General features: G+C 39.6%; 1 pseudogene; it reads right to left on the bottom strand.

The window, feature by feature from the left end:
• Positions 1-815: 815 nt before the first annotated feature.
• LOC148359171 (U2 spliceosomal RNA) lies at positions 816-949 on the bottom strand (annotated as a pseudogene).
• Between the last annotated feature and the right edge of the window lie 12,146 nt (positions 950-13,095).

The following is a 13,095-nucleotide window of genomic DNA, read 5'->3' as shown; positions in this document are numbered from 1 at the left end:
GTGCCAAAACCACCAGTAACTGGTGCACTGACCATGGCATCACTGTCCTTGATTGGCCTGCTAATTCCCCTGACCTGAACCCCATCGAGAATTTTTGGGGTATAGTTAAGAAGAAGATGAAAGACACCAGACCTACAAATGCAAATGAGCTGAAGGCCGCTATCGAAGCATCCTGGGCATCAATAACACCTCAGCAATGCCACAGGCTGATTGCCTCCATGCCACGCCGGATTGATGCAGTAATCCGTGCAAAAGGATTCCCAACCAAGTACTGAGTGCATCAATGGACATTTTCAAATGTTTGATTTAGTTTTGCTGTTATAAAATTATTTTTTTTACTTGGTCTGAGGAAGTATTCTAATATTTTGAGATAGGATTTTTGAGTTTTTTTCAGCTGTAAGCCAAAATCAGCAATATTAAAATAATAAAAGGCTTGAAATAGTTCAGTTGATGTGTAATGAATCCAGAGTGTATGACATTTTTGTTTTTTTAATTGCATTACAGAAAATAAAGAACTTTATCACAATATTCTAATTTTCTGAGACAGTCCAGTATAAGCCGCATACGCCCACATTAAAAAATGTAACACAAACACAAAATTAACACAAACCCGACTTTAAGTCCCACGATTGAAACTTAATGGGGGGGGGGGTTGGAGGGATTTTTTATGGGTTATTGATCTATCTTCTTTATTCATTATCCATTATCTGTTATCGGTCAGTTCATATTACGCTACAAAGCCTAGGAGCCGGGACACTTACTCTCAGCCAAAAGGCCAAGCTAAGGTCCTAGCCCTAAAGCCTTGCTGCGATCATTGCGAATGCACCGTTCCCGGAGGTACTGCAATACCGGGCCGATGCGTGGAGTGGACAGAGCAAGCTCTTATTCCATCTCCGGATTGCAAAAATCAAAGATCATGGCTACTACACTTGATCTTCATAGACAGTACACAATCTTATGAATGCATAATCATTCCCAGAGGTACTGCAATACCGGGCCAATCCCCGTCATTAAAGTAAACAGTCCAAATGTCCTTCATTAAAGTACACAGTCGAAAATTTACAGCCGGCAAAATTAACGGAAAATGATACCAGTACTTAAGGTTTGATGCAGACCTGCAGAGTCCGGGTCCCGTTGAAAGTAATCCAAGGAAAAAAGTGTATATTTCCAAAGGTAAGGGCGGGAAAAATATGTATCCACTATTGTCCGCCGCGTCCACAAACACGTCTCACCTTTACTCCACTTCCCGTCAGCCCCTGTTGTTTTGGCCCCTTCCTTTTGATTCGCCCGTGCAAAAGATATCACAATAAGTCTCTAAAATAAATACATTACAAACATATACAGTTGAAAATACATATTATACATGGTTACACATATTTACAAAGAAAGAGGGTACACCGAGAGAGTTTCCAAAGCTTTAATAATAATATAACTTTCATCCCAAACGGTGCCTGTAAGAGGTAGCAACACGCTAGCAACACGCTCGCAACACGCTCGCAACACAGTAAACGGGTCCGTTAAAAAAACATACCGTACTTGTAAAAATCACAGTAAACCGTCCTCATCTTCCTCCTTAGAACTGAAGCCATCAAAGTCGTCTTCCTCAGTGTCGGAAAGAAACTTTGTCACATAGACGTCGTCCGACGCTCCCGCAGCCGGACTCGCGCTGTCACTGTCGCTTGAACTCTAATCCACTCCTTATTCTGTGCCCTCCTCTCTGTCACGCAGCAGACCGGCTTTTCGGAACCCGTTGGTGATGGTGGATTTTTTGATGTGCCTTTCTTTTTGCATTTTGCATGATGAGGGTATGTTTACGCTATTTTAATCTGTGCACAAGTCAAGAAGTTGCAGTCTTCTTCGGCGCATATATTCCACCATTCTAAATCTTACCCTTTGTACTCGAGCGCCGCTGGCGGCCGTTAGAAAAATTACATAAATTGGCCGCATCACTGAATAAGCCGCAGGGTTGAACGTTTGGGAAAAAAGTAGCAGCTTATAGTCCGGAATTTACGGTAAATCGAATCAGTGTGATATTAAACTGACGCTATAAGATGTTGTTTACAGTATACTACAGTCCACATCTCCAAAATGTGTTTTTCCACTTTCCCTTTATCTCTACATCAAAAGTGTAAATGTCATCTTGGGGTGAATTGTTGGTCGTGATTCTGGGGTCTTGGCTTTGAAAGAAAGCTCTTAATTTTTTCTGAAAATGAGCAGATGCCGGCCTGAAGCCAACAGCTTCCCAATGTGCAAATAATTTTATTTATTTGCTCCTTAATGATCCTCGGGTTCAAGCCAAAGGGAAGATGCTTCACCGTCTTTCATTTTGTGATTAAAAAAAAAAACAACACCACCATGAACATTCCCAATAGTCATTTGTCTCCTGGGCAATAGAGTCAAACACCAAAGTAACTTTGAACAGAAAGTTTTCTTTCTTTGCACTTGAAATGGATGCCTTTGAAAGTTACCACTTTAATACCAATAAGTGCTTGTGCCCTCTTTGACACAAGTTCCTGTTACCTCCGTCACACAATTTGTCGTGCAGCCTGACTCTCCCTTTTTCCTTTCTTGCTTTAATCAGAGTAATGCCAAGCTGTGGAACCACTACAGGCTAGGTTAGACAACAGTACAGGCAATGAGATTACACAACACACAGAGAGTTGGCCAAGGTTGTAGCCTTGCTGCTCTGTCTTTGTATGTGTTTGGAAGGCCGCTAAAAAGTGCTAGCTGAGTGCAAAGCTTTGCCAAATACCAAAACATCTTTCTTGAATTCATCCCACGTGAACAAAGTAATACTTACAAGTATGTGGGGTTATAACAAGTGGCCCCATTGAAAACATAGAGTGATTCATTGAGTTTCTGAGTGAATGGAGGAGTGCATTTTTTTGGGTCCTGAAAAATGAGAGTGTGTTTTGAGACATCAACAGTTACCCTCCTTGAGTTTATACACACAAAAAACATAAAACTAGTTTAAGAAATCAAGCGCTCTGTTTTAGGAACTGAATAAAACATTGACCAACAAACAGTTACATCTTGAGATAGCCGGTTACATAAGAATGTTGCATTTAACATTAATGAACATAATTAAACATTAAACTAGAATAGCTGTGTACCATTACAGCACTACCAGGGTTGAGATGTGGAACCACGTTTGGGTGGCATTTCCCTTTTTGGCAGGGTCAGAGGCATTTTCACCCCTAGAGTTAGCTACCTGATTGAATGTGAAAGGTTGTGATCCTGGCCCTAACTTGTTCTGGGAGTCTTTCTGGGCAAGCTGTTGAGTCAGCAAAACCAGAAATGCCAAATCAGCTTTTGTGACAGTTTTCACATCTTGGGTAACCAACCTGACAGCCTGTAAAATACGGTGTTGTTATTCAATGTCGTTCTAGGACAGAGTAATGTCTTTCTGGAATAAATGCCAGGTCAACAAAACCAAAAGTTTCGAGTCTGCAATTGAAGGTATTTTTGGCATCTAAGGTTAACCTACCTGACTGTCTGTAAAAGATGCTGATCATATTTAAACAATTTGCCCTTTTTCTAGGGTTGACAGACAAACAAACATATATACATACTTAGATCCCAAACGAAAACATTATCAACACCCTCGCTTTGCTCATGTGTGATTATCAGAGCAACACATAAGATTGAAGATTTTTTAAAGGGAAAAAAAAAGTAACAGAAGCTCTCTAGACACATATCCTTGACTTTATCTCTTTATTCTTTCTACTCGATCAGCAGCCTCACTGGTCAAAAGACATAATTGTATCTCAAACTTTCACACTGACAGTACTTTTTCTGAATAGGAAGGCCCTCAGCGTTGATGTTCAGATGTCCTCTTTTCACCCTACAGACAGCTGATTCCTTTTATGACTCAGTTGCTTGCAGATGCGCTCAGATTATTTCTGTGATTGCATGCAAATCTAAAGTAGGTGGGAGGATGTGAGAAGAGAAAGTACAGAAGTATCATCACGCAATTTGTTTATGATGCAACACAAGCCAGCTCATCACTAATCTATCTATCTTCCCTGGTCATATCACTCAAGAGGGGTGACCGACAGCAAGAAAAACACATACCAAACAAAGGAAATAAAAAATGGGAAAAAGTAGCAAAAAACACACACAAAAAAATTTAGACCATGGCCAACCCAAATGTCCAAACACCCAAACAAGTTAAACACCTCGGCATTCAAGTTGGTCACGCTTTCGTCCCTCCAGATGAAACGGGACACAAGAAAGCGGCCATGTCACTCGGGTCAGGGTGACACAACACACTCTTTTCTGTTCTCTTCCAGGACCTGTTCATGCAACCTCGTTTCTAACGCCATGCCCACTCCATTATGTGAACACTTCATCACATTCCTCTTTCCAACATTCACACATAACTTACGCGTATCACATACTCTTCCAAACTCTATTACCAACCTTCTCAATGTTTCCTCAGAATCAGCCACAAGCACTGTGTCACAGCTGATCACTAATACACCCTGATACACATTTGTAATACACGTTTGTCACTTCGGACAGTTGCTGATACCACCATCAAGTGTGTTTGACTGGCTATTCAGCAAACAAGGTCCAAAATTTAGGATAATCTTTTTGCGCGAGAAGTGTTGTAAAGTACTGAAATAATTCACTACATTTATTTAGTAATGAGTGTATAATTTATGGGCAGCACGGTGGTGAAGTGGTTAGCACATGTGCGGCACAGTTCTGAGGTCGTGAGATCAAACCTTCCTGTGTGGAGTTTGCATGTTCTCCCCGTGGGTTTCCACCCACATTCCAAAAACATGCATGTCAGGTGAATTCGCCGGTCCAAATTGTCCCTAGGTGTGAATGAGCGAGCGAGTTGTCTGTCCCTGTGTGCCCTGCGACTGGCTGGCAAGCAGTTCAGGGTGTCCCCTGCCCACTGCCAGAAGATAGCTGGGATGTGCTCCAGCACCCCCGCTACCCTACTGAGGATAGGCAGTGCAGATAATGAATGATGAATGTATAATTTCTTGATTTAAAATATTTTCATTTCTATATGTTACAGGCCTCACACTGAGCAACCTGGTCCCAGAAGATACATCTCTGTTTCTTTTTTTTTCAGGGTAAAGAAGAGATCAAAGTTATGACTTACATTGTCAATGGCAGCTTATAAGTGTTCAACAGATCATCACATCCGTCATAGCCGCTCACAATCTTTACTAATTTATTTCATTAAATATACATTCCAAAAACCAATGAATATTAATAGTGTTCAAAAAAGAATCAAACAAAATACATTTGTACATTCAAGGTTACTTTCCCTCTCTTTCTAACAAAAATAAAAATGTTCTACTTGTTTTATCTACCTTGTACTAATCCTGCCAAGCTGAGCATATTTACACGGACACACAACCGCTCAATACCATGTCAAACATAAGATAAAAACACAAAACCAGAAACTGTATTATACTTTAACCTAACCCGTTTCTTAACAAAAATCAAAATAAATTAGCAGGAGCCATAAAAACATTACAAAGTGATGGCTAGACTGCCATCTTATGTTTTCAACAAAAACGACAATACTTTTAAATAACAGTTTAAACAGTTCGCCTTGCAATTTTCCCAATAAAAACTTAATTTACATGTTCATCAAATGTTTAGCAAGCCTTCTGACTGAACTGTGGTTGGGTAAATACACTTTTTTAATCTGTTTTTTTTATGGTAAAGAAGAGAACAGTCATGTCTTGTGTTGCCTATATTTGTTTGAAGATCACTTAACACCATTCTCGGGTGACATGCTCCTTCTCGTGCTCAGATTTGCAACCTTCACTCTCGAATACATAAAATTGATGTTTGATTTTGTAGACGGTAACATTGAGCGCAATTGTTTGGTCAATCACCTTTCTTCTTTAGATAGAACACAACACACAATGAAAGACATGAAACATCAATTAGAACTCATGAGGAGGTCCTGAATTGTATCTAGCCGGCGCAAGGGTAAAATATCCACTTAGATATCCATGTTAACAAGTTACATTTGATACCCCCAGGAAAAAGTTGAGCGGCTTGAGCAGGAAAACCTAAATCTATCCAACTCTGGCATCCTTTTAATATTTAATGTTTAACTTCATAATAGATTTGCAGTCAGATTATGGACCACCGTTTTACTATAAGAATGGTGGTAGGCAATCTTAGTCTTTGCATTTCTGAATTTCTACAGCCGTTGTCTATAGTTAATTCATGCCCAGAATATTCTGTAACTAAAACTAACAGAGTAACTGCTCATCATTTTACTGCCTTTATGTTGATAACCGAAGTAAGAATCAAACGAACACGCGAAAAAAGAAAAAGATGATTTACAAAAAAAGTTGTTGTGTCACGACCGGGGACCCAAATGCAACCTTTTCTGTACCACGGAACGGTTCATTGTCTGAGAATATTTCCAAGGCCCGGTCAAAGGCGACATTAAACATGTTTCTACTTATGTTACGATAATGATAATTGTAAAATGTATTATAATAATAACAGTATTAAGAACAATAAGTGTAACTATACTGTCATTTTGAACACTGTTGAATCATTTTCAGAATATTGCTCTGAAAGTTTGATTGATTGATTGAATAAATAAATGATTGGTTACATTGTGTTCTACATTACGGACTTGTAAATTCAAAAGGAAGTCTGTCCCACTCGTTTTGACAAGAGTTTGATTAATGAAGTCTGTGTGGAATATGAGCTAAGAAGCAACATTGAGCCTTTTTTATGCATGCATGTCAAAGGGTTGCCATATTTTCACTTTCTGTCTACTAAAAACTACTTTACTGTAGAGTTATTCAGTGTAGATATGATGTCATTTTCTTCGGACAGCATGCGGCAAAATAGACATCCCCTGAGATGGATAATAACATGTGGCTAGTGGGGAACATTTCAATGAAATATTGTGAAAAAAATAAACCTTGGCTTTCTTTTGATGAACATTTTAGGGATTAAAAAAAACACACTGGATAGCAAATATCCATAGTTCACTGTTTTGCCAGAACCCAAATTAGCCTAAATAAGACAATTTTCTGTTTAATATTTTCTTTGTTTATACCATAATATTTGGATGTTTTTAGAATAAAATAAAATGCTGTATAATAGCTTTAACTTATTGCTTGGTTTTGTGGCATTTTTTTACATACACATTATTTATATCTAAAAATGATATTTAGCTTGTATCACCTAAAATACTGAAATCGGGATCAGCTTTACAGTGGCTTGCGAAACTATTTGCCCCCCTAAAACTTTGTGACCTTTTGCCACATTTCAGACTTCAAATGTCAAGATATAAAACTGTAATTTCTTGTGAAACATCTACAATAAGTGGGACACAATCATTAAGTGGAACACACTTTATTGGATATTTTAAGTTTTTTTAACAAATAAAAAACGAAAAGTTGGGTGTGCAAAATGATTCAGCCCTATTTAGTTGATACTTTGTAGTGCCACCTTTTGCTGCGATTACAGCTGCAAGTTGCTTGGGGTATGTCTCTATCAGTTTTGCTCATCGAGAAACTGATATTTTTGCCCATTCCTCCTTGCAAAACAGCTCGAGCTCAGTGAGGTTGGATGGTTAGTGTTTGTGAACAGCAGTTTTCAGTTCTTTGCACACATTCTCAATTGGATTGAGGTCTGGACTTTGACTTGGCCATTCTAACACCTTGATATGTTTTTGGGTGAACAATTTCATTGTAGTTTTGCTTTATGTTTTGGATCATTTTCTTGTTGGAAGACAAATCTGCGTCCCAGTCTGAGGTCTTTTGCTGTACTAGGGTCCATCCATCTTCCCATCATTTTTAACCATCTTCCCTGTCCCTGCTGAAGAAACGCAGGCCCAAACCATGATGCTGCCACCACCATGTTTGACTGTGGGGATGGTGTGTTGAGGGTGATGAGCCAAAATCTTCATCTGACCAGAGCACCTTCTTACATGCTTGGTGTGTCTCCCTGGTGGCTTGGGCAAACTTTAAACGACACTTTTTATGGATATCTTTAAGAAATGGCTTCCTTCTTGCCACTCTTCCATAAAGGCCAGATTTGTGCAGTACACGACTGATTGTTGTCCTATGGACAGATTCTCCCATCTCAGCTGTAGACCTCTGCAGTTCATCCAGAGTGATCATGGACCTCTTGGCTGCATCTCTGATCAGTTTTCTCCTTGTATGAGCTGAAATAGGGGGACGGCCCGACCTTGGTAGATTTGCAGTGGTCTGATACTCCTTCCATTTCAATATTATTGCTTGTACAGTGCTCCTTGGGATGTTTAAAGCTTGGAAAATCTTTTTGTGTTCAAATCCAGCTTTAAACCTCTCCACAACAGTATCTTGGACCTGCCTGGTGCGTTCCTTGTTCTTCATGATCCTATCTGCGCTTTAAACAGACCTCTGAGACTATCACAGTGCAGGTGCATTTATACAGAGACTTGATTACACAAAGGTGGATTCCATTTATCATCGTTAGTCATTTAGATCAACATTGAACCATTCAGGGATCATCACTGAACCTCTGCACAAAGCTTCTTGCACTGAAAGTAAAGGGGCTGAATCATTTTGCACACCCACTTTTTCATTTTCTATTTGTTGAAAAAGTTTAAAATATCCAATCAAGTGTGTTCCACTTCATGATTGTGTCCCACTCATTGTTGCTGCTTCACAATAAGTTGCAGTTTTATATCTTTATTTTTGAAGTCTGAAATGTGGCAAAAGGTCACAAAGTTCAAGAAGGACAAATAGTTTCGCAAGCCACTGTATATGCGGATAGAGTGATACCTCAACATATTTCTTTTTTCTGGATTGTACCCGTGTCACGTTTGCCATGGCGCACAGTTGGTCCCAGCCAGGTTCTGTCGCGGTTGCCATGGCGCCCAATTGGCCCCGCCCATGGACACCGGCTGAGACACGTTGACTGATTGCTCCTTGGGAGTACTTAAACGCGGTCCTTTGAGCCGTTAGTTGTCTGAGCGTCTGTGATCCTTCTGCAAGACTCCTGTTAAACTATGTGTAATGCCTAATTCTGTGAATTTGCCTGAGTTTCATCCTGTTTTATTTTTTGGCCTGATTTGTTTGATTTTTACCACTCTTTTGTTTGGATTTTAATCCACCTCTGCGACCATCGATCCACGGATGGAGTGTGCGCGCATTACTCCTCTCTCTAATAAATTGTGAGTACGTTACGCTATTGGTTTTTAAATTCTGTGTCCTGCCCTGGTTCGTGACAGCTCGTGTCTAGAATATCTTGTATTGTGAGAACATTTTCCCCATACGAAATTACTGAAAACTAATTAATCAGTTTCTGGCCTCTCATCATACAATCGACCCTAAATATCTATAAAACACATCTTCCAGATCACAAAAAAGGAATAGTTATTGAAAATGCAAACAATGTAATAAGATGAATCAGGCTATATTAATGAAATAAAAGTTTAAATGAGCACTTACCATGCAGAAAGTTTGCAGTAGCTAACGTAACGGAGGTCTATGCGTGATGTGGAAGAAGTGAAGGAGCATGAGACTGTTGATCATACGCAAACACTTACTATAGACTTACAATTACTGTAACTTTAAAATAATGTACATACATTTTTAACAGCGCATTTTTCTTATTTATTTCTCATTCTTTTTACTGTTTTAGGCTTTAGTTTTCTGTATTTCCTTCCCCTTTAGCTAGTTTTGCTTTTTAGAGATATTTTAAAGAAAAACCTCTCCATGGAGATTTCTCACATCTTCCCGCTAACTGGGACGAGCTGATGCTCGCATTGTCTGTCTGGCACCTTGCTACTACGCTGTGCTATGTGGCACTGCATCTCGCTCGCACCACACATCACAGTGCCATCTAGTGGGGCTTTAATGGAGACAATGAAACTGTAAGAAGTGCAGAAAATTCTCAAGTTTAAAAGATGTCTCCCCAGCTACTTTATTTCCTTGAAAATCCTTGTCGGACACAATAAAACTAATTGTATCCTTGAAATGTAAATCAGTGTGCTCAGAATTAATGGAATCATATAGAGCTCATAACTTGAACAACTAGGCCTCATTGCAAATGAGCTTCTTTCCATCTCTCGCCCTCTGATCTAGCGGTTTCGTTGTTTTTAATGCACTCTTTCTGCCGCTCATTACGATCTAATGGCTGCACTGTCGAGATCATGGATGGACTGGTGATGCCCTGGGAATGGAAAAATCTGCATGCCGATGACCGCCGCAGATACACCTCAAAGTGATCCATCACCACGGTAACTGGACGAAGAAGACTAACCGTGCCGCGGCAGCTGATCGATGTGAAAACAGTAATTAAATGCCCTGTGATAATAAGTATCTTGGGAGGGATAGATAGAAGGCCTATGAATTACAGCCATAGAACATCGCAGGGGTGGGCAAACTACGGCTTGCCAGCAACATGCGGCCCAGCAGGCTTTTTAATCCGACCTGCCAAAGAAAATGGTAAAAATATATTATGGCACTCGAGGATAAACATATAATGAAGACTTAACAACATCACCCGTGTGTAAACGCAAAACCATTTTGGGTGGCATTTACCTTATGGGCCGCTTCATTCACCTCTAGGATGACCTACCTGATTGCTTGGAAAAGATCGTGATCCTGCCCAAAATAGTTCTGGACTGAGAGAGTAGAATGTCTGGGAAAGCTGCTGAGTCAGCAATTCTAAAAATTCAGAGTCAGCTTTTTCTTTTTTTTTCTTAAATCGGGGGTAACCTTTTTGACTGACTATAAAAGATGATGTTAACATTCAATGTTGTTCTCTTCTGGGAGAGTGGAATGTTTTTTTCAGGAAAAAGTTGCTGGGTCATCAAAACCAAAAGTGTTAAATAAACTTTTTGTGCCACATCTAGAGTAATGTACCTGACCGCCTGTGAAATATGGTGGGCATATCTAAACATTTTTTCCCCTTATCTTTGGTGGACAGACACACAAACGGACTTAAAACAATTATGTATACACCGGAAATCCAAATTGAATTAATGGCCTTGAATGGCCAGCCCAGTGTCCTGATCTCAACCCAACGGAGAACCACTGGAACATCCTTGTTGACAAAGTTTAGGTCAAGAAAAACATTACAATCGCAGAACTGTGAAGGACGCTGGAGGTAGAATAGACCAAAATCACACCAGAGCAGTGTGAGAGACGAGTGCTATCCTGTGGCCGCACATCTCGTCATTTATTGCAGAGACCTGTAGACTTTTTACTAATTCATGCGTTTGTTACCTCCCGTCTCGATTACTGTAATGCACTACTCTCTGGTCTCCCGAAGTCTAGAATCAAGTCCCTTCAACTGGTACAAAATGCCGCAGCGAGGCTTTTAATTAGGACAAAAAAGTCCGATCACATAACACCATTTTGGCTAACCTGCATTGGCTCCCAGTTAGCCTTAGATGTGATTTCAAGGTTCTCTTAATATTATACAAAATCATACATGGACTTGCTCCCTTTTATCTTTCAGATCTGATTCCCCCCTATGTCCCGGTCCGAAGCCTACTATCTGAGAGTCCCGGTCTTCTGGTGATCCCAAGAGCAAAGAAGTGTTCTGCTGGTTCAAGAGCGTTCTCCATCCGGGCACCGGTGCTGTGGAATGCACTTCCCCCTGAGATCCGATCTGCAACCTCAGTGGAAATGTTTAAATCTAAGCTTAAAACTCACTTGTACTCCATAGCATATGAATAACCTACTCTTCTCGTCGGCTGAAAAATAGTCTGTGTAATATTGTGTAATAATCTGTGAAGCCCTTTGAGACTCTTCGTGATTTAGGGCTATACAAATAAAAATGACTTGACTTGACTTGTTGTAACGTTCAGATCTTCTTTCCCCATGCCAAAGTCATTGTTTTTCCTTAATTGTGGTCAGTCTGTTCTCTAATTTGGATCTTTGTGTTATCTGAAAAAAAAAAATAGTAAAATTTATAAAAATAAATAAATGAATACAATTGTGAAATGCCTTTAGTCATTTTGTGAAAATAAATGCAGCAGCATAGTACAGAAAGGTGATGAAGAGATAAATAACATAAAAAATGTCAGGATAAATACAACCTCACCAACACTACCATTTTACGTGTAGGACTACCACTTTTCTCCCCTTAAAAATGCCTACTGATTAAAAAAAATAAACCTACTGCGTTTTCAAATCTAAACAACAACAAAACAACCTTGACTCAAGACTATTATTATTTTGAAACAAGACTAAGTATTTGTGCGTGGATAAACCACTCCAGCGATCACATTGGATTTCAGTTTCGGTAAAGGTTTGCCTCTTTAAATGAGCACATGTTTGATATTATTATTCTGGATACGGATTGTGTTTTACGCATAAAAATAGAGTGGACAAAAAGATCTCTTTTTCATGTCAATGGGATAAATGGGCACAAAAAAAACACTACATGCGCTCCTAAACTTTAAACAAAAAATGCCCCAGAAATATGGTAGCGCTTATTGCAGTTTTAATTCCATACGCCTAGTAGTCTAGTGTACCTTATATATGAAAAATATATGACACAAGACTATTTTGGGGGGTGCGCCTAACAATCCAGTACACCTTCTATTGCTGAAAATACAGTTTATTTATTCATAAATGCAAACACCAAAAAATTAAATGAATCATTTCCTTCATCCTGCCAAATGTTTTAACCTAACGTGGCCCATAACTCTAAATGTTTGCCTGCCCGTGAGTAAAGGGTTGGAGTAGGATGGATAAACAGGATAAGAAGGATGGAGATGGATGCAGGAGTTATTGCATATGAGCAAGAGGAAGAGGAGAGAAAGCAATGGCTGCTGCAGGGGTGGGGACAAGTGGGCTGAGGTGAGAAGATCAAAGCTCAAGTGATGAAATGGATGGATTGAAAACACACAAGAGTCCAGGGGGAAGGGGGAGAATAGCTAACAAGATGTAAGGTGCAAAGGGAAAATGTAATCTTTGATTTAGGCCTGGGTGGCATATAATTTTAAAATGTATTCTGATTTCCATTACTGACAATTTAATAAATGATCAAATGGTCCTAACCCCTTCTTCTGCTGCAAGGCAGGTGTTTTGCCCTCAAGGCTCCTATTGCTTGGCTTTGTTCAATTCAGTAGCTTCTACCCTACTT

Source organism: Urocampus carinirostris, chromosome 9 (assembly GCF_059441175.1).
Source record: "Urocampus carinirostris isolate Australia breed hairy pipefish chromosome 9, RoL_Ucar_1.0, whole genome shotgun sequence".
In the NCBI taxonomy this organism is placed as follows: domain Eukaryota; kingdom Metazoa; phylum Chordata; class Actinopteri; order Syngnathiformes; family Syngnathidae; genus Urocampus; species Urocampus carinirostris.
This window is presented reverse-complemented; position numbering and strand designations above follow the sequence as displayed.